This window comes from Protopterus annectens, chromosome 13.part0, assembly GCF_019279795.1.
Source record: "Protopterus annectens isolate FY-2018-M chromosome 13.part0, PAN1.0, whole genome shotgun sequence".
Taxonomy (NCBI): domain Eukaryota; kingdom Metazoa; phylum Chordata; order Ceratodontiformes; family Protopteridae; genus Protopterus; species Protopterus annectens.
The window spans coordinates 1,174,469,239-1,174,492,837 of record NC_056747.1 but is presented as its reverse complement, the minus strand read 5'-3'; the positions used below and the strand labels follow the sequence as shown (position 1 = coordinate 1,174,492,837).

The following is a 23,599-nucleotide window of genomic DNA, read 5'->3' as shown; positions in this document are numbered from 1 at the left end:
ATGCAGCCCGGGACACCGTCTGGTCCCATTGATGCTGTGTTTTTTGCTTTGGAGAGGGCAGCTCTTACCTGAGCATCTGAGATGTCAGGGGGGCAGCACTCTGCTGGGATAAATATTTGCCCTTTTGGTGGGGAGGGGGGGGGAGAAGTTTGCGCTGAACCGGTCAGCTAGGATGTTGGCAACGTCTGTGGGTTCGGTGTATTTTTTGTCATTTTGGACTAATTCTGAGCATATCTGGGAATTCCCACCCAGGTTCCTAACATAACTAAAGAAAGCCTTGTGATTATCCTTAGTGACCTGTGCAATTTTTCTCTCGAAGCTGGCCTTAGACGATTTTATGAGTGCCCGTAGATTTTTGCTAATACTGATCAGAGATGCCTTCCCTTTTTGGGATTTTGCTCTATCATGTAGTAGCTTCCTCCTTCTATTGTATAGTTTGTTTATGGCTGGTGTCCACCAGACAGGACGTCTGCCTTTGGAGGATTGGGTCTTGGTTTTATTTGGGATTGCATGATCCATGCATTCCTGAAGGTGTTCATAGAATGCGTTTATAAAGGATTCTGTGGTCTGGGCCTTATTTTCCACAGGCCCGGGGGCTTTGAAGGATTCCACCTCGGTTTTGAGGAGTGTGAAATTTGCTTTAGAGAAGTTTTTCACAGAGGGCAGGGGGTGGAGTCGGGATGTGAATATCCAGTGAGATTAGTTTATGGTCTGATCTTACCAGTGAGGGATACACTTCTGGTCTGGAGCATAGAGTCCCCATGTTGGTGATGATCAGGTCCAGTATGTTTTCCCCTCTTGTGGGAGTGGTAACAAGTTGTTCCATAGCATTTGAGTTTATAAATTCTAGGAACCTTTGGGCTAGGGTGTTGGAGCTAGAGTAATGCTCCCAGTCTAAGTTTGGGTAGTTGAAGTCGCCCAATATGATGGTGTTTGGAGAGACCTTCATATTTTCCAGTGTTCTCAGGAAGGCCAAGCGGGCTCCTGGGTTTGGGAGGGTGTTCTGTAGCAGGCTATAAACTGGAAGGCAGTTTTACCCACTGTTAGTTGCACATGGATAGTCTCTGATGCTTTGTGCTGTTCCACCAACCTGGAGGTGTGGGTATCTTTGACGAATATTGATACTCCCCCCCCCCCCTCCTTTTGTGGTATGGTCCAAGTTTTGGGGCCGAAAAGCATGGTATGAGGTATAACCTGGTAGTGCTGGGGTGCTCTCGGGAGCCTTGAACCAGGTTTCTGTTACTGCACAGATATCGATGTTCTCCATGCTAAGGAGAGTTTCGAGTGCGTGCATCTTGAGGTTTAGACTTCTGGCAATGAGTAGCATTACTCTTAGTTTCCTATCCCTTGTGATACCTATGGAGGTGGGTTTGTCTTTTGAGCCTTGCCTAAAAAAGGCACTATGGGGGTAGTAAGAGCCTTTGCCAATATCCGAAAGCCTAGGGGTGACAGGTGCAAGCCATCCCTAGCGAAGCATCGTGGCTTGTCGAGCATGTCATCCCAGGCTGACAGGCATTGGATCCCCTCTGAATGACACTAATACTTAAGCCAATTGTTGAAATTGATCATCTTGTCTTCATATTGCGGCATCATTCTTGGTGAGGGTAAGATGCTACTCAAGGTCAGGGTCATACCGGCCTGGGCTACATGCTCAGAGAGCTCCTCTATGTCTCTTTTCATGTAGTCCAGGGAGGTACATCTCAGGTCATTCACACCAGCATGGACAATGACTGAGTCATATTTGTACTTGCCTTGGAGTGACCCGAGTGCTTGTGTTATGTGACGGATCCTAGCACCCGACAGGCAGCTCACCGTGACCCTCTCCTTGTTCAGCCTGGTGAGCGGGACGTCAGTGTGCCTGACGATAGAGTCACCTATTACAAGTGTATCAGGTGTGTTGTTTAGCCTTAAGGGCTGCGACTGTTCGGCACACTGGCTTTGTGAGCTATGTGTTGCACGTGTTTTGTTTTGGGGTAGCAGTTGCTTGGGTGTCTGCTTTGGAGGTCTCTGCTGCTTAGGCAGATTTTTATTTAGAGCCTCCGAGTATGTTTTTGTGTGTTTATGTGTTTGGTTTGCTGTCGTGGTAGGTCTATGTGAGACTGGAATTGTAGTGAGTGTGGTTTCCTTCTCCTCCTGACTGGTTTCGCCAGTACTGAGTTGAGAGAGCTTAGCCTCCAGTATGGCTATATGGTTGCATCTCTCACATGTGTTGGAATTTGTTGGGAGGAGGAGAGGGTTGTCTGTGTACATGAGGCATTTGTAACATTGCCTCAAGATTCTCAGATTCACCAGCTGGACCGGAGAGGAGATTGACAACTGACCTTTGGACATGCTAGAATAGTATTGGGAATTCCTTTATAATTGAAAAAAAGGGCCAATGGGGAACGAGGTACTCAAGGGGAGTTTGTGAGGGTGTAATGCTTTTAATATTTTAGTGCTGACTTATATAACTGCTTTAGTGAGCAAGTGCCAGGTAACTTAAATGCAATGTGTTTCAGGTAACTTAAATGCAAAAACGACAAACAGTAACTTTCAAGTGAAACAAGGAAATAAGTACAGTAAGCAATGCAGATATCACTAGGGATCCACAGAAGCGCTGAAAAGCCACGTTTTAGGTGGAATTAGCGTTTCAGGGAAATAACAAGCAAACAAACAAGCAGCATACAAATAAAGCTATTTTCAGCAGGCCTGGATCTAGTCTATGCTACAGCAAACAAGGTGTACCAATTTCAGTAAGAAACAGTTCAAATATGCAGGCACTATAAGCCTTTAACCAGAAATTCCCAGCTCAGAAGGGCAGAGTCCAGCCTCTCCTCCCACAAGAGTGCAGACCACGAACCTTCTTAATGTAAAATAACTGGCCTGAAGCCCAAGTGCTTAAACCAGAACTAATACACTTTTAGAATAACAGACACTGAGCCCTCAATCAGCAGTTCACAACTTAGAAGGATGTAAGCTACCTGTCCTGCCACCACAGTGCAGGCCACAAACCTTCCTAATGTAAAACAACTGGTCTGAAGCCCAAGTGCTTAATCCAAAAGACTTAGAATAATAGCTACACTTTAATCAAGTTATTACCAAGCAGTAATAAATACAATTGAATACTTTAAAGAATGCCTGGATTAGTGCTCAAGTTATACGAACAAAACTAGATTCAGCAGGCCTGGATCTAGTCTGCTACAGCAAACAAGGTGTACCAATTTCAGTAAGAAGCAGTTCAAATATGCAGGCACTATAAGCCTTTAACCAGAAATTCCTAGCTCAGAAGGGCAGAGTCCAGCCACTCCTCCCACAAGAGTGCAGACCACGAACCCTTTTAATGTAAAATAACTGGCCTGAAGCCCAAGTGCTTAAACCAGAATTAATACACTTTTAGAATAACAGACACTGAGCCCTCAATCAGCAGTTCCCAACTTCTAAATCATACTTCTGTAGATTCAGTGACATACTCTGCAATCTAGGAGTTGCACTGTATTAAAGACTTTGTGAAGGTTTGAGATCCATTTCCATGCAAACTTTGTTATCCTTCACATATTCATAGAACATCTCACATTCACATATTATTGTTGACAGCTCATTTCCCAACATATATCTTAAACAGACCTGTAAATGTTTCTGACCCATAGGCAACTGGTCAGTTATCTTGCAGAATCGCAGCACCTACTGGCTTCTACTTACAATACACCACACTTAATCACACGTATTCACATCATGGTATTTTAATATGGGAGTATTTGTGACTTGTTTCTTATGCATTCAAAGCTTTTTTTCTCACATACTGAGCTGGCCCAAGCTATGTATCACTCAGCTTTTTCACGGTCTTAGCCATTTTAGATACACTGCATCATTCCCAGAAACCTCTGTAATGCCAGTTTTATGGCCTTGGTATTTGTACAACTGCTTAGATGTTTTATGAATCAGATTGCAGACCCTCTGAAATTAAAATACAGACACTGCACTTCAGACTTATCAAGCAAACATTTACTCTTAATTAACTTGAAAGAATGCCGTTTTATTCTACTAAACCTTAAGATAACAAAAAGAGGTTAACAGGAAGGATACAACTCTTTGGTTTCTGTTGATAAAGAAAAGCCTTCTCCATTCAGAGATCCTGAGGATGTTGTCAGCTGTCTCCTTGCTACAAAATGTACTTCCGAGACCTCTTCATGCTTTCCGAAGGTAGTGAGAGTCACAGTTGTTATTTCAGCAGCTAGGCACATACCTCAATTTTCTGTGGTTACAGTTCAAAACTCTACTCAGATTCAATGACATAAGGTACCACTATATTACAAGTGGCTGTTGGTGGTGGAGCTACAACTACTGGAGACAGATTAGATCCATGTTCAAATTGGGCTATGGTATTTTCTACAAGTTTTCATCAGAAACCACTGGATGGGGTAAAGTATAAACAAGCCTCCCCTGCTTCCTCACAACAATGAAATGGGGGTAGAGCATTCATAAGCAGATCAAGAATTCCTTGTTTTAAAAGCAGGTGCTCTGTGGTGGGGTAGCTTTTAGCCTGGCAGTTATCACACAGGATCAAAGGCTATGGAGCTGTTAATGAGTTGATGGTACAGGGTTTGATTCCTTCAAACATCATTAGTCTTCTTTATGACATTGATCAAGTCACTTAACCAGACAGTGCTCTGGGACAATTAGGAATTTGGGCTAGGCTCCTCAATAGTGTCCGGCACAACATGCTTAGTAACTACGTAAGAAGCCATGAGCCAACATGCCCAAACAAGCAGCACATAAGGCCTTAACCAAAACAGCAATAGCATGGTTCATAGATTAGTACTAAGCTAACTGCCCTTGCGAGCCATTTTAAGCCTAGCCAATTATCCCTTGTGAGACTCAAACCCTGCAACTTGTGTTTGTAAGGCAAACACCTTAACCATTAGGCCACTCTCCCAACCCCCATAATGGTTCCACTGGGGATTGAACCCAGGACCTTCTGCATGTGAAGCAAACGTGATAACCACTACACTACAGAACCTGCTCAAAATAAACACCTCTGCCATGTTTTGAACCCAAGCCCATCACCCCTGCAGCCTACTGCATTAATCTGCCATGCCACACAACTCTTGAGAGTTGGCAGTTTGTATTTTGTGGTCTAGAAAACAGATTCATGCTTGGTGAGGATGGCAAAGAAATTTGTAAGAGATGAGTATGACACATTATACCTTTATTCATATGGACTTGTTCCTAGCTGCTGTGTGATCCTGGCCCTAGTGTCTTTGGCTGCATACCTAGCTATCCAACTTGCTTATGCTGCAGTAAAATTAAAAACTTCCTGCCTGAAGACTAAGGACCCCTTCCAAGTTTCCAGCTGCATCATCACACTGCCTCCCAACCCTGTTGTTGTTGTTGTGTCTTTCGGCTTTTCCCGGTTAGGGGTCGCCACAGCGGAACTCCGGTCCGCTAATGATTGGTAGTTGATTTTTACGTGCCGAGTTACCAGCCCTGATGCACAACCTTCAACGAAGGTACGCCCATTCACGCATGTTTCCACGCAGAAGACGGTCTAGCTGAGAATCGAACTGGACAGCGTCTTACTGTGAGGCAATAACGCTACCGCAGCACCACAACCGCGGTATACTGCCTCCCAACCCTGTACCTTTTCAAAAGAGGAAGCAAGAAAGTATGTGCTATTTTATACCTGACAATTAAGTCTGTTTGTAACTGTTTTTTCAGGTGGTTTAAAGTACGCTTCCAAGCCAGGATAGCCAGCAGCCATACCCCCTGTCTACCACATAACCAGTACATCACTAGTACATGCTCCCTAACTGTCTATCTCCTACCGTATCTTAGACCAGACATTACCCTTATTAAACGTCTGTTGTAGTAATTTATCTGCCCACCAGGTGGCACCCCTACCCAATCCTACCTTCCATAGGTCTATCCCTCTGGCTCACAGTGTAATTACCTATACTGCTGATGTTGAAATCTTGCTAATAATCTTGCCCACTTTAGATTTCTCCTACTAGTAGCACCCCTTTGTTCCTAGTATTTCTCTTCCTCTATTTCTTTTATCTCTACACTTACCCTTAACTATACTTACCTTCAATAGTCAGTGCTTTGCTGATTGTTTCTATTTGAGCTTCTTCCTCCTTCTCTTCCCGCTCCGTTCACCCTGCGGGATCACTCTGCTCCCCTACCCTACCCCCAATATCCACCCACTCCCAGTGGTCCTAGACTTATACTACTAAACCACACCCTCCTCCCCATCCAACAAATAAGATACTCCCTCCACCCTAGATAATTGCACCACACCCATACTGCACACATCCTATCACAAGCCCCCTCCTGCAGTGTTTTTAACATCCACGTATACCTCTGTATACTTCCTTAAACCTTTCTTACCTTGCTTATATTTTCCTTAATTGTAGTACTCATGCCTACCACTACCAGCTCTACACTAACTAAACTACTACTCAACACCATACTTTTATCTGTTCTAACCTCAGCCTATGTCTTAACCTCCTTTGAACACCTAACATTCTCAATTACATTATCCCACCAAACAAACAGCCATATATATCCACACCATCACCCATAATAATATAAATATATTATCCACACCTACATACTTACTAGCCAAGTACCACAGACTGGCCCACATTAAATACAATAGCCTAATATCTAAAAAAGCTCAGTATCAAATTAATAACATACATTATCCTTTGCTTATACTAAAAAGCATTCCTTACAAGATGGAGACATTCATCCTAATCCTGGCCCAGCCAATATCCTATCCACTGAATCTCTTACCACTAAACCCTCTATCCCACACACCCCAAACAAACACCCTAACTCACTCCTGATAGCACACCTCAATATTCAGTGTTAATAACAAAGTTCCCCATCTCCATGCTCTCTTGGATGTACACTCTTTTGACATTCTATGTTTGACAGAGACTTGGCTAAAACCAGGAACCCAGGATAATGAAATCCTCCCACTAGGATACAATGTACTGCGACTAGACCGTACAAAGAGAAAGGGAGGGGGAGTAGCAATTCTTTTCAAGGATGGATTACAAGTCACCTCTTTACTTTATAACCCACCTAAAGACAGTAATGCAGAAGTTCTTATTTCCAAAGTACAACTAAATTCTAGTAAATCCATATACATCTTCTGCATCTACCTACCTCCTGGAAACAATGTATGTACACTAGAAGATATTCTTAGTTGAGTATCATTAACCTTCCCACAAGAAACTATACTCCGAGGTGACTTCAATATTGACTGGAAGTGCATTAGTACTGACCATCCTACTTTTCATATTAACCTTCATGGTTTCTCTCAAACCATCACCTACCCAACTAGAATTAACAAACCAACCAAAAAAGAGAGCACCTTGGATTGGATCCTTATTAATAACTACCACCAACCTTATAAAGTAGGTATCTTCCCTGATGATGTCAGTGACCACTCTTTGACCTACATAATCAGGCAAAATATTGATATCTCTCACCAAGCTTCATATAGGACTATATGATCAAACAAACATTTTAACCAAAGGCCATTCCAAACTGAACTTAGCTCTTGTGATTGGCCTCCCCTAAAAACCCTCCCACTTGAAGAGGCTGTCAAACACTTTAACTCTAAATTCTTAAATATCCTTGATCAGAACTAGGTCAAAACCAGCCCCATGGCTCTCTAAAGACACCAGACAAAAATATTACTCAGAAATAAAGCCTGGACTAGGTGGAGAACTATCAAAAACATACCAGATCAACAAACATTTAGACAAATGAGAAATGTGATGAAAAAAGCAATACTTACAGACAAAAAAAAAAACTTTTACTGTAAAATGCAGCAAACATACCTAAACAATCCCCAAAGATTCTGGGCAAGTATCAATAGTCTGTTACACCCAGGTCACTGCAGTACTCCAACCCCAACTGGTGCTAATCATGAGACTCCCAACCAAACTGCTAATGCCTTTAATATCTTCTTTACTGAAGTCATCCAATCTCTAGCCAGCCAGCTAACCCCTGACAGCTCCATCCTTCCTAACCCCATTACCAGCTCTCTTCCTACTTTCCTATTACAACCCATCTCTACTAATTTCATCTACAAACTAATTCTAAAACTTAAGCCTTGTACTCCTTCTGCTGACCAGATTCCAGCTCAATATCTGCAAAAAGCAGCTAAAGCAGTAGCTTACCCTATATCCATCCTAATAAACAGAACTATTAATGAGGGAACCATCCCAATCATCTGGAAAATCTCACACATTATCCCCCTACTTAAAGGAGGCAACTCCAATGAATATTCTAACTATTGACCTATAGCCCTACTATCCCCCTTAGCAAAAATAATGGAAAAATGCATTCATCATCAGCTTCTAGACCACTTACTACAACACAACTTACTAGCACAAAGCCAACATGGCTTTAGACCATACTACCACTACAGCCCTCTTATCCTTCACTGACACCATTAACAGAAATTGCAATAACAATGCTCTCTCTTCAGCTCTATTTATTGATCTTTCAACAGCTTTTGATATGGTAAACCACACATTGCTTATAAATATTCTCAAATCACTTTCTCTTGACATTCTAGCTGTTTAATGGTTTAGCTCTTACCTGACCGACAGACAGCAAGCTGTCATGTGGGAAAATAATCTATCATCCCACCTGCCAGTTACACTAGGTGTCCCCCAGGACTCCATTCTAGGTCCTCTATTATTCTCTATTTTTATTAATGATCTCTGCAAAGCTACTACTCATGCAACCTGTATACAATATGCAGATGGTTCAACAATAATCTGCACAGCCAAATCTTCATCTAAACTACAATCCCTAACTCAGAAAATGTTTAACATAGTAGAATCATGGTTCTTAAAATGCTGCCTCCTCCCGAATACTAAAAAATCTAAGCTACTGCTCTTTACCCCTACCCATAAAGTATATACCTATACATTTCTCTGTTACTTCTAATAATGGTACCCTCATATCCCCTGATGCTACCACCAAGCTCCTAGGAATTACTATAGACAGCAACTTTAACTTCGACTCCCATATTAACAACACTATAAAAAATGTTAACAGAAAAATGGGCTCCCTATATAGAGTCAAATCCTTCCTCACTCCAATAGCAAGATCTACTATTGCCCACTCGCATCTAATCTCAACACTCCTTTATGCCTCACCAATCTATACTAATCTGTCAAAACATAATCTTCTCAAACTTGCTACCTCCTATAACAACATTGCCAGATTTGCCACTGGTAATCCCTTCAGAATCCATCACTGTGAGAATCTAAAACAACTAGGATGTCTTGAACTACAAAATCAGATTCAATATAGCCAACTTACCATTGCTTATAAGATCCTCAACCACCCTAACAATACTCCAATACTCTCAATCCTCATAACCCCCTACAAAAATCTTACTAAGTTATGATCATCAAATAAATTGTTAGTTAGCATAAGTCAAACAACATGGCAGGTGATTCTCTGTTCTCAAACACTACTGGGAAAAACTGGAACTTTCTACCTACTGAACTGACTTCTCTTCCTTCCCTACCCCTCTTCAAACAAAAACTGAAAATATTCCTCAGAACAAAATGGTTATGCCCTTGCAGCAACCCTCACTAACCTATCACCTCTGCTATTCCCTCTACTCTCCCTAATTGAGTTTGTTCTTTCTTGTATATGTAAGCTGAACTGTTATTCAGAAACTGCTACGATTGACTTTATGTGAATAGAGTGGTCTATATTTTGTAAATCGTTATTAACCATTGTGTTCTATATTTTGTAAATAGTTATTAACCATTATGTTGTAAAAATGTATTTCAGTATTCTTCTATGTTAACTTTATTGTAACCTAAGCATTATTTTCATCTGTATTTGTCTTGGAGCTTTTCTCCCCGGGCCTCTACCGAAAATGGACATATATCCAGTTAGACTAGCCCGGTCAACAAATGTAAAATAAATAAATAAATAAAAATGTCTGATTTTGTGTGACTGTGCAGGTCTACTAATGATACTAGTCATTTAGAGGTGCTGCATCCAAAGAATGAGGCTGTTCTGAAAGGCACATTCCCACAGACCCATGGCTTTCCTATGTAAGGAAGAGGAGTGAGCTCTCCCCTTGTCTGCTGACGTACAGCATTACTACAAAGTTTTCTGTATGAATTTACTTAAAGTAGAATGCTTAATCCTAAAACACAGCAGATAAACAGTATAAGATTAAAACAAGTAACTTCAAATGCACTGTACAATGTAAAAATGGATCAAAATAGCAATTAACAACTAAACTAATATTAAATTAAACACAATTACAAGGTAGTTTTTAGTTATGTTCATGATCTAAAAATCACCACACACAAACACAGCAATGCACTGAGCTGACTGTGAACAATGTTATTTACACTGAGGCTGAAGAGTGAATCTACTAGCTGATAAATTTAGCTCTAACTTTATCCCTCTCTTCCCTCCATTTGTCCTTCAAGATATACGTTGAAACTGACTCGCTTCAAGTTATCACTCAAGACCAAGTCCTAAAAGTGATATCAAAAGCTAAAAACACCACACTGATGGGTCCTGACAATATTGCTGGATGCAAATTAAACAACATGATGCAAGATTTGGCTACATCCGTAAAAACACTGTTCAACCCAAGCCTCCATGCAGGTTTTGTACCAAGCGAACGGAGTACATCTACAGTCATTCCCCTGCATAAGGGGAAGACCTTCCAGAGACCCAGACAATTACAGACCCATAAGTGTGACCAACCTCATATGTGAAGCCATGGAAAGACTTATCATGGAACTAATCAATAAGGACATAGGGAACCTCCAAACAATGGACCCATTTCAGTCTGGATTATTCAAGGGCAGGTCATGCTTACTCAACCTAGTGGGTTTTTTGAAAAGGTCAGGAAAGCAATGGATGAAGGCAAAATGGTACACACCACATACCTCGAACTAGCCAAAGCTTTTGACATAATTCCCCACTCCGGCATAGCACAAAAGCAAAATAAACTGAGAATAACCCCCTATGTCACCTGCTGGATTACCAACTGTTTCACAGATAGGACTCAGATAATCAAAATGGGGGAAGGTACCTCCACAAAGAGACGAGTCACTAGTGGAGCCCCCCAAGGTTCGATGCTGGGAAATTTCCTGTTTGGCATCTACTTTTCTGAAGTAAAAGCCAATATCAAAGGGCTCTGGCTAACTCAGCTTGTTGATGACTGCAAGCTAGAAGCAGTCACTGAATCCCCCCAAAACTTAGCCATTATGCAGGAAGGTTTGCCCCAAATAAATAAAAGGTGCCAAAATTGACAAACTAAATGCCAAAAATGCATGAATGTGTCCTTTAGGAAGTCATCTACCCTAGGGAATTGCCAACACTGACAATACACCTCTAAAAGCTGACACAGTTCTTTGGGATTTGGGAACTTATTTTGACAGTGACCTAGCGCTTGACTAAGATGTGTCCATTGTTTAAAGAAAGTCCTTCTGCACTGCAGAGCTTATAAAAGAAGGGAGTGTGTCCAGATCTAGGGATGTCACTGCCACCTTTACCAGTCCTCATAAGGCCAGTCATTGAATACAATACCCCCCCCCCCCCCTTTGGCATATATCTGTCCAGGCAACAACTGGAACACCCTCAAAGATACCTTACTAAAAAGATACAAGACTTAAACAACACGTCCTGCATGGACTGACTCAAATCCCTGTCACTATACTCAGTATCCTACAGACTGCTAAGTGACCTGTATCTGGCATAAAAAGCATCCTCTGACCTACTGCTGATGGACTTCCTGCACATCAGCAAGTCAAATGGAACCAGAAATACTCGGTATAAGGATACAAACCTCGTCTGCAATATCAAAAGAATAGCTTGGAGGGACAGGTATACTTCTCAGAGGATACCGCTTGTTATGGAACAGACTCTCCATTCACATACAACAAAGTTCATCCCTGTCCATATTTAAGCACAACTTGGATCAGTGGACAGGGAAACAAAAAACTTAGCCCAGGACTGTCCCTTGTACTACTAATGGACAGATGCAACCCCCTATGTCACAAGATGGGTTGCCAACTGGCTCACAGACAGAACCCACACTGTAAATGTTGTAGACTCCAAATCTGACTTCAAACCAGTGACAAGTGGAGTACCACAGGGTTCAGTCCTGGGACCTCTCCTGTTTGGTATCTACTTATCTAAAGTACAGGCTAACACAGAAGGCCATTGGCTAACGAAGTTTGCAGATGACTGCAAACTAGGAGCCACAGTCGAGTCCCCAAATGATATGGACATCCTACAGAAGGGCCTCACTGAGACAGATGCCTGGTGTCAGAGCCATGGCATCAAGCTCAATGTCAAAAAGTGCATTGTTATCCCCTTTGGTAAAAACTCTGTACCCATGAGCTACCACATAGGTGTCGTCTACTTAATGCCGAATGTGTGATAAGAGACCTTGGGACCCAGGTGGACAGTAGTCTCTCCTTTGATAACCACATCGCCACAGTATTCAGGAAATTCTTCTACGTGGCACATCTCATCACAAAAGGGTTCTCATCCAGGAAAAAAGAGGTCATTGTTCCCCTCTACTCGACACTCATTAGACCCATTATAGAGTACAACGCCCCTTTTGGAATGTACCTCACAAGACATCTGCAGCAACTGGAAAGGCCACAGAAGTACCTCACAAAGAGGATTATTGGCCTCAAACAGATGCCTTACACTGTCTCAAAAAACTCCAGCTTTACTCCGTAGCATATCACCTACTTTGTGGTGATCTCTGTTTAACATATAAAGCTATGTCAAACCCAGATCTGCTGGACATGCTACACCTAAAGAAATTCCAATACCTCCGAGCTACATGCTCTAGGGACCTAAACCTCGTCACCACAATAAACAGGACACGTTGGGAGGGATAGATTCCTGTCCCAGAAACTTCCCATACTCTGGAACAAGCTACCCATCTATGTCAAGTAAAGTTCCTCATTAGCACTCTTCAAGAAAAATCTTGATGAGTGGATGGGAAATAGGAAATACACCCCAGAGATCACTTCTGTGGCTCTGCTCGACAGGGGCACAGGAAAATAACTTTCTTGGGTGGCATAAGCCAGGGAACCTTGTTGGCTAGGCTTACTTAGGCCCTTTAGCCGATAGCCTAGTACCAATCTATGAACCTATAAATGCTTTATCCGATGCATAGGTCCCCTCAAATTATCTATGGTATGATTCCAGTTACTCTCATTAGGGATAATATATAACCATGGGATGGGCAAGGTCAATCGATACCCAAAAGGGATGGGTTACTTCAAGCACAAAAAAGGAAACTGGCTAGGCTTAAGATGGCCTGCAAGGGCAGCTAGCCTAGTACTTACCTATGAAGCTATAACTAAAAATATAAGACTCTAAAATTAGTTTAGATGTCACAGAAGACTTTCCTAAACAGAAAATGCAGTCTCACAATCCTGAATCTGTGACTATAGTTGGTTGCAAGGGACTAATGCAAGACAGGGAATAACCTTAAGTGATGTGTCTAGCCAAATCCTTGCATGTGATGAAGTCTTTCTGGGACACAATACTTCAGCAAATTGCTCAAGTAGGCAGGGGTCAGGTCACGTAGGTATAAGAGACCCTTCCAATGAGGAAGAAATGCTTCCTCAGCTCTGTAAACTGTCCTGATATATTTTACAACTACAACACTGAGATTATTTCTCTTTCTTTCAGAGAAAACTCTTCAGGTCTTGTACTACCTTAGGTGTGCTCCCCAGTCACAGCAAGATGCAATGAAGTTACTATGTGGAGTTACAGCTCTGGTAGGTAAAGCAAGTATATAGAACAAGGCCATCACCACACTTGGGGAGACTAAACAATGAAGCGTGACTCTTACCACTCAACAGAAAAAAATCCATCTAAGGAGCCTGAGTGCTGAATCCACTGCATGATCCTTACATGAGATGTCTAGCAAGTAGAATTGCTACTATGCACACCATCATGGATGTAGCCTGGCATACTCAGTACTTGAATCAGTACTCTTAAACCATGCTGTTTTATGATTAATACTGCAGTCTGGAATATTAAATTAAATGCAAGCCACAGAATAATAACAGATATAAAAATAATACTATCTTGGGACTTCCCTGAAAAAGGAGGCCACTGGTCTTGTGCAATTAAACCAGTCAGCAACGTGTAACAACAAATAACATACAAGAATAAATGTTCATTGTACTTTTTTATATACCTACAACAGACTGGTAATCCCAGCTAAAATTAACTGTATGCCTTTCTCCTACTGCCTGCTGGGAGAGATTTTAGCTCTCCTGCAAAACTGAATATGATAAGGCAGGTATCAAAATATGAAAGAGGAAATGATGACAAATGTATTTTCCATGTTAATCTTACCATGAATTAGGAAAGCTGGGTTGGTTCTGTGGCACAGAGGCATGGAACACTGCAACCCATATAACCTGGCATCAACATGCACCCCAAACAATGGAGCAGACAGCAAGGCAGGGTGGCAGTCAGTGGTCAACAGCTTACCCATCTTTGGAGAAGGGAGACAAGTCAGTTAGCCACAAAGCCAACACCTACTGGAGAGGCAAGTGCATGTCATGCAGTGCAAGGATCAGGAACATCTGCTTAGTTTTGACAGGCCCCATTCATGTGGCAGCCTTCATGCATCTGCAAGCCTGCACATCAGCCACTGAGGAAGGGTTAACGCCAGCAACGAAAAACATCTGCATGGATGACAGCTGTGCTATAACCGACTTTGCCATGGATATAGGGAAGGAATAGGCATGGTAATTGTAGTGGGGGTTAATGATAAGCAACATGCACTAGAAAACAAGGAATGAGGGCAGCAGTCCTGTTCAGTGCCAACCAAACATCTGTAAAGGGAGTGGCAGCATGCACTATCCATGAATACAAAAACAGTATGCATGTCTATACAGTGCAAGAACCCTGATTTGTACACGTCATCTACAAACAAAATCTGAGAACTCCTTACTTGCCAGTGATCACAGACTCAAAAGTTAGCAAAAAAATGGTAGTGCAAGCTGAATACCAAGTCTCAACTCTCCCCAAAAATCACAGGTGATATAAAACTGATGGTGCCACTGCTCACAAGCAGTGTGGTCACCATTCAGCATTGCAGAAATATTGTGCATGCCTGTTAAAAAGGAATCTACGAGAATGACATTAGGCGAGAGAAAATGTAGATGGCTTGTTTAGTAGCATGCAATATGTATGAAGCAGTGACTGAAAGAAAATTAAGGGCAGAGAATGAGACATACTGGCAGCTTACGTAAAGATGAGACTATTAAACGTAGGACAGTGCTCATCACACACATTCTTAACTTTTTTCTTAGCTTTCTAGAGAGTTGTTGTGGCTGCAACTGGATCTTGCTGGGATAAAGTGAATTTGACTGGCTCCCAAACTCCTGAATCTCAAATAACCAAACCAGGTTAAACACAAGTAGCACTATGCTGAAAGACACATTCCTGAATGCCTTCTAGTGCAAATGTGTGTCTGTATCCACTACTTCCACACTCTGCAGGTTACTCATTAGTTTGCACGCATACAAAAGTGTCTGCATTTTAATGTGTGTTGCACCTGACATTTATAGATAACGGTTACATTTCCAAATAGTCCTATTTCAGCAACACACTGCTTGTCCTACTCCACTTACAATGTTTGATACTAATGCAGCTATGGCTAATTCTTTGAGGAAAATTATATTTAACCAGTTCCATATTGCAAAGACTACACTGCAAATTGTATAGCACAAAGTTAGAATGAACTAAAAAAATCTTTAAAATAACAAAAACTGAAACTACACAAATGATTACCTCTAGGCCTAAACTAAGCAGTGCCAAAAATAAAGATTAAAACAAATTTTCATGTGTGACATAATTAAAGTACAACATTATACTGATGCATTCATTAAAATGAAGTAGCTGCAACAATGCAGACATGTTTTACGTGGGGCAAACCCTCCTACACTTCTGCAACATCAGCTTTTATATTTACACTCCTACATCAAATAATCTCTGTAATGGATAACATTTAGTCTTCATACAAAATGAATTACCTGGCAACTCCTGTGACTTAGGAGCAAGAATTCAAAAGTTTAGAGATTTGGGAGATGCCCTTCTCCCCTCAAGAAAAAAAAAAAAAAAAACACTACATGAGGAAATTATGCTGTTTTTTCTTTACTTCAAGCAGCAGTTTATTTTGTGCTGCTGAGAGTGATGAATATTTGGTGACATGGCTTCAGTGCATCAGTTCATTGTCATTCGAGAAACTGATTAATTGGCAAGATTCCATATTTTTGGTGCTGCAGGAGAGCAAATGTTGGCCAGTACTAAAACTGCATGGACACAGCATGTTACATCAGAAAATGGACGTATATCCTCTGCACACTGTAATGAAATACTACCAGGGTGGTTATAAAACCGGGGAAGAGCAGACATTTGTGTGCCTCTCTGGAACACGACTCTCCTGTAATTCTATAGTCATTATCTCTGCTAAAGCACATCAGGATAGTGTATGCTAACTAGCTAGGGTTGTATTTATTAACTAACTACCTAGCTAAATGCCATTATGCAATGCAGGCCACAACAGCAAGGACAAATGCAATATGTATGGACAGCCTACAGTTGCCAATCAAGCATAAATCTGGGAGATCGGAGGACACCAGTGTACACACAGAAAACTCAAATAAGCACAGAAAGTAAATGTAGACACAAGATACAGTACTACCCAAGAGGTTGGGACTGAACCTCAGGCATGGTTTCCATAAGTTATGCTTGGGATAAAGAGCATACTAGGGTAGGATAATATACAGAATGTTGTGTTTTAGCGAAGCACCACATATTCACTTATTAAAAGGCCATCTTTTACAAGCAAACACAGCAAACATAATTTTATCTTTCCTAAACAGTTCTCCAGAATTGCTGGTAGCCATGCCTCTCAAATGTCTTTGATTTTTATTTATTTATTGACATTTGTTGACCAGGAAAGTCCGACTGGGTCAGAAACCCATTTTAAGTGGAGTTCCGAGGAAAAAATGTCCACATAAAGTACAGACTTTTGACAATTTATAGTTGTGTTTACACATTATACTCTATTTCAGAAATATAGCATTTAACTTTTTTACAATATTACTTACAGTTATAACCATATTACAGTTTAATATGTACACAGAGTAGCAGTACAAACCAAGTTTGTCTAGGATGCACTTCAGAATTATATTTGTAGGAAGGTAATTAAGTTGCTGTAAGTACAAGTTGCTGTTGTTTTTTTTGATTTCAGAGAGTGAATGGTTTAAAAAGTTGATTTATTATGCCAGGAGGAGTGTGATGGTTAAGGATAGTAGCAGAGAGTGAGAGATGTTGAAGGGTAGGTATACGAGTACAAGATTAAAGAAGTTATGCACTCACCACAAAGTTCCATGTTTGTAGCCCATCTCGCCCTTCATTCTTACATAGAAACATGGAACGTTATGGTGAGTACAGAACATCTTTATGTTCTGTAGTCCTATTTCACCTTCATTCTTACATATGGGACAGCGTCCCTAGTGCCATTTTCTCGGGTGACTCACGGGAATATACTCCTAAGAACCGTGGAACCAAAAGAGGCTCTACCCCTTGAGGTCAAATCCAATTTGTAATGAGTAATAAAGGTATGAGGGGTAGCCCAAGTTGCTGCTGCACAAATACTGTCAATTGGAACTCTGGCTTGAAAGGCTGCAGATGTGGATAGGGATCTTGTGGAATGAGCCTTAATTTTAAACAGAAGGTTCTTTCCACTGGAAGAGTAGATAAAAGAGATACAGTTGGAAATCCAATTAGATAGAGTTACTTTAGAGACTGGCAGAGCTATCCTAGTTTCAGAAAAGGATAGGAACAATTGGTCTGATTTTCTAAATTCCTTAGTTCTACGCAGGTAGAACTGTAACTGTCTGTGAACAACAAAAGTTGATGAAATTTATATTCTGCACTGTTTGAATGATTAGGAAAAAATACAGGCAGTTCGATAGTTTGGTTCAAATTAGACAGAGCAAATTTTGGGAATGAAGGAAGGGTTTGTACGAAGGGAAACTCTGTCTCTACAAAAAATCAAGTAAGGAGGTTTGACTGACAGTGCTTGCAACTCTAACACCCTTCTAGCGGATGTAATAGCTACTAGAAAAATGGTCTTCCAAGACAGAAACTTCAGTTCACACGAATGTGCGGGTTCAAAAGGCGGGGAAGTAAGTTTAGACAGAACGAAATTTAGATCCCAAGGAGATGCAGGTTCCTGAAAGGGAGGTCTCAGCAAGGTAGTGCCTTCAAGGAAAGTTTTACACAATCTGTGAGCCATCAGATTAGGCTCAGGTTGTCCCAAATGAAAACTGGATATCACTGCCAATTGAACTTTAATTGTAGCAGCAGCTGATCCCTGATGGAAAAGTTTGGTTAGGAATTCTAACACCACAGGGATGGATGCTTTGTAAGGATCTACATTTTTCTCTTTTGCCCAGATAGAAAATCTTCTCCATTTGCTAGCGTATAATTTCCTCTTGGAAGGTTTGTGGGAAGACGTGACACTGCAGGTGAAAATTCATGAAGCCTATCTAGGGATGGAAGTGGAGCAGCCATGCTGTCAAGTTGAGGGTGTGGAGGCAGGGGTGAAGGAACCTGACAAGTGTGTCAAGAGGTCTGGAACTGGGTCCAGAGTACATGGAACGTCTAGGAGATGAGGCCCGAGAAAGGGGAACCAAATCTGATGAGGCCAGTAAGGAGTGATCAGAATCATTTTGCTTCCCAAGGACTTTGCTTTCTGGATCACTTTCAATATGAACAGAAAGAGGGGAAAAGCATAAAGAAATCCCGGAGGCCAATTGTGAACAAGTGCGTCTCTCGGTGACTCCCCCGGATGGGGGATAAGGGAGAAGTAGCTGCTGCATTTGGCATTGATTGGACTGGCAAACAGATCGCAGCAAGGCTGTCCCCATTTGCGGAAAATCTGTTCCGCTACTTTCTGATTCAGAGACCACTCGTGCAGCATCAAGACTGCCCTGCTGGGCTTGTCAGCTATCACATTGGTTGTCCCCGGGATATGTGTTGCTACTAGAAAGTGCTGGGGAGATATCGCCCACTACCAAACATGAAGAGCCTCTCGACAAAGGGGGTAAGATCTGGTTCCTCCTTGCTTGTTTAGATACCATACCAATGCCATATTGTCCGATTGGATTGCTATCGTGCCTAGAGGAAGAATGTCATGAAGTGCTTGCAACGCTAGTAGCACTGCTGCCATCTCTAGGACATTGATATGCAAGTGAGCCTCTTGATCTTGCCATGTGCCTTGGACAGTCCTGCCTAGATAATGCCCCCCCCCAATCTGGTAGGCATCCGTGGTCACAGTAGCAATGGGTTGGCGAAGAAGGAAGGGTGTTTCTGTGATCAGTTGATCAGGCTGAATCCACCAACGAAGGTCCTTTTTGCAAGATTCCATTATGATAATATGATGAGACAGAGGCAGCTGTTGAAGAGACCACTAGGAAAAAAGTAGCCATTGAAGAATTTGCACATGCAATCTGGCTAGTGGAACTAGAGTTATGGTAGAAGCTGTGGTTCCTAAAAGTTTCAACACTGTCTTGGCCTTGACTTTTTGTTGAGGAAGTAAGCTGTATATCTGAGCTTTTGAATTCTGTCTGCAGGAAGACGAGCCATCACGGCAACTGTGTCTATTTCTGCAATAAAAAGACCAAGGAGTTCGGGCAGCCGGGAATTGCCACAGCAAACTCACTCACGATATAAATCCACGCTGAAGAAAGATGATTCAGATTCCACAGCAATAATGGATGTTTATTATTAAAAAAGCAAGCACAAGCACAACACAAATTGCGAATTTACCCGGGTTTCGTCCGATAAGACGAACTTCTTCAGAATGAACATTGTGGTTACTGCCCCACTTAAATACACAGGTCACACCCTATTAATTACTAAAAATTCAATTAAGCTGTTAACTAAATATTATACAATAATTGAATTGAATGAATGTTACTTCAAATAAAAAATGAATAATGGAAATAAATATAAATATAAATAAGAATAAAAATAGATATAAAATAAAATACAATACAAATACATTAAATAAAACATATATTAAATATATATATATATATATATATATATATATATATATATATATATATATATATATATGTTAATGTATAATGTGTATTGTTTTGATGACACTACACATATCCATTTTAATAATTCATAAAAGTATTCTATAACATAGTATGTGAACCAATAATATGAATATCACAATTCTTTCTTGTCCTTGTAATGAATTGCAATATATATTGATTATTAATTAATTATTTATAAATGCAATATATTTAAATATGTTTATGAATTTATGAATTTTCATATTAATTCTACTGCTCATTCATCATATCTAACATATCAATATACATGTATGATATTAATTAATATTTTAGTACCATGTCATGATCTACCCTTAATGTAATTGCTTCTAAGAATGGGTTTGATACTACAGTATTCATTCAACCCAGGCCAATTGTATGCATTCAACAATATCTGCCACCTTAATTCATGTACATCCAAATCATATTTTGTATGTCTCCCCTGTACATCATATTCTATGTGTTGAATAACACAAAATTTAAAAGTATAATTTGTATTTAATTGTATATGTCTGGCTAAAGCATTCGTGGTTTTCATGTGTTGGATATCTAGCAGATGCTCTTTTATCCTATTCCTGAATTTTCTGCTAGTTTTTCCTAAAGAGAATGCCTTACAATTTTGGCAAAGTGCAACATATATAACATTAGAGGTGTAGCAATCAAAATGCCCTTCAATTTTGACATTATGGAAGTTAATCACAAGTTTGTCATTTGTATTATTAATGTAAGTACAAATTGTACATCTTCCACATTTGAAATTGCCTACTGGCCTGTTAGTTTTATGCCTCCGGGAATCCATCTTGTTCTCAAAATATTCTTTAAAGGACATATCTTTTTTGTACACAAACCTAAGTTGTCCTTGAAACATATGTGCCATGGTATTATCATTTGTCAATAACCCCCAGTTTCTTTTAATTATATTCTTGATGATTTCAAAAGAATCATCATACACAGAAATATACAAGGGTATCTGATTGGTGTCTTCACTATTTATATTGATTGTATCGTTATTAACACCATGACATAATATGGCCTGATATGTTCCTATAAGTCTCTTATTTTTTACTTCCTGCATAACTTTTTCACACAGGAATTTGGGATAACCCCTGTTAAGGAACATACTTTCCATGAATTCCAATTCTTTGATAAATTCCCCCTCATCACTGATCATCCTGGCTGCCCTGACCATCTGACCCTTAACAACTCCCTTTTTCTGATGATCAGGGTGCCAGCTGTCATAGTGAAGATAGGAGTTTGAAAAGGTCGATTTTCTATAAATATTGGATTTCAAACATCCACTGTTCTTATTATAAGTTAATTCAACGTCTAAATAAGTAATATTGTCATAACCAATATGATGTGTAAATTTCAGAAATCGAACATTGTGATTAATATATTCAAGGAAAGTATGTAATGCCCTTTCATCGTTATCCCAGACGATAAAAATATCGTCCAGGTATCTGGAATATGTTTTAATATGTTTCTGAAATATACTTTTGAAAACAAAATTGTATTCCCAATAAGTCATTATTAGATTTGCGTACATGGGGGCACAAGCTGCCCCCATGGCCACGCCATCAGTTTGTTAATTTGTCTATTTCTGCACCTATAAAAGTCACAAATTGAGAGGGAAACTTTTCCCAATTTATCGTAATTCCTAGGTGGGTACAGAGCTGGATGGTTGAATCCCTGGCTTGTAGGTGTAGGTGCCTGGTGGTGGTCAGGAGCCAGTCGTCCAGGTATGGAAACACTAGGAATCCACAATGTCTAAAGTGAGCTGTCACTACCGCCATGCATCTGATGAACACCCTGGGGGCTGTGGTGAGACCAAAGGGCAGACCACGAAAATGGTAATGACTGGCTCCCAGCCGGAAGCGTAGATGACTCCTTGATGTTCTGTCCATTTTGATGTGGTAGTACGCATATTGGAGGTCTATGGAGTACATCCAATTGTCTTTCTCTAATAGAGGTAGTAGAGACTGCAGGGTTACCATTCGGAACTTGGACTTCTTTACTGATTCGTTTAGTTTGCTGAGGTCCAAAATGGGCATCCAGTCCCCTGTTCGTTTTGGCACTAAAAGGAATCTGGAGTAAGTTCCGAAGCCTCTCTGGTCTGCAGGGACAGTTTGGATGACTCTCTTTGAAAGCAACTTTTGAACTTCTATGGTTGCTTGATCCCTATTGATTGGGTGGAACATCTGGGATCTTCTTGGAGGTGTGGGGTGGAAGAAAGAAGGGTATTGACTATCCTCTGGTGATTATTCTTTGTACCCAATTGTTTTGGGTGATGCTGAGCCAGGCTTCTGGATACAATGATAAGCGACCCCCGACTGGGTCCAGAGAAGCGCAGCCGGGCCCCACATCAGGAGTGCTGACAGGGGCGGCCATCCGGATTTTGCAGCCCCCCCCTGCCTCTACGGCGACGTCTACCATTAGCTCCTCCACCCCTGCCTCTGAAGGAGGAATCACCTTGTGCATCCGGGAAAAATCTCTGGGATTTCTTGAACTGTATTTTCCCGCCTCTCTGACCCTTGAGATATGGTCTAGAAGGGACGGTAAAACTTACTCCCACGGCAGAGAGAGTTTTCCCTTCCTGTTCGCACCTGGTGAGTGTACCTTTTACCTTCGGTCTAAACAAAGAGGAACCATCGATGGGGGCGTTGGTAAAAGAAGATTTGAAGGGCTCCGCAAAATTACATAAGTGCATCCAGGGGTGTCTCCTAAGGGAAACCCCTGAACTCGCTGCCCTACTCGCTCCATCTGCTGCATAGGAGATCAGCCTCAAGGAGGAGTTAACAATGGAGTTTAAGGCGGACAACTGAGCAGTAACTTTCTCAGGGACTCCTTCAATTGATGTACCTTAGAGAGCATCTCCTAGCTCCTTTAGATCATCTCTTTGAAGCCTAGTAAAATGTGTGAGGTAATTCAACGATCTGAGAGTAAAAGCCGCTGAAGAGAAGATACGCTTCCCGTATCTTTCCATCGTTCGAGACTCCTTGCTCGGTGGATGGACAGATGAAGAAGTCTCCGCTAGTTCCTTCTTTGTGGCTGCCGCCACCACAATGGCATCTACAGGCATACCTTTGGTCAAGAACTCTTTCTCTTTGGGGGCTGAGAGAAATTTGTTGGGTCTTCAGGGGACTGGTTCCACAGCATCAGGAGTTTCCCACATCTTTTGACTAACTAGTTCCAGGAGCTCATCAAAAGGTGGAGACACCCAAGAGGCTGAAGGTTGAGACCCGAAAGCCTTCAGGTACACTGACTTCTCCTCAGAAGGGGTGACAGTGGGGCAACCACCTCTCTGTTTTAGGATCTCTTAAGACCTCTACAAAGAAGATATCATCAGTGGACGACCTAGGGGATCCTTCTAACTCCTCAAGGTCAGTGTCCGAGGTGATGGACTCATCCGGGGAGTCTACATG

At 41.2% G+C, this 23,599-nt stretch overlaps 1 protein-coding gene and 1 non-coding gene across 2 annotated transcripts in view; both read right to left on the bottom strand.

Moving 5' to 3' along the window:
• DHX8 (DEAH-box helicase 8) overlaps positions 1-23,599 on the bottom strand; it is a 959,075-nt gene that overhangs the window by 62,155 nt on the left and 873,321 nt on the right. The gene's annotated exons all lie outside the window — the stretch shown is intronic.
• On the bottom strand, positions 4,924-4,996 carry TRNAV-CAC. The gene has a single exon. It is a non-coding gene; the product is annotated as a tRNA-Val (tRNA).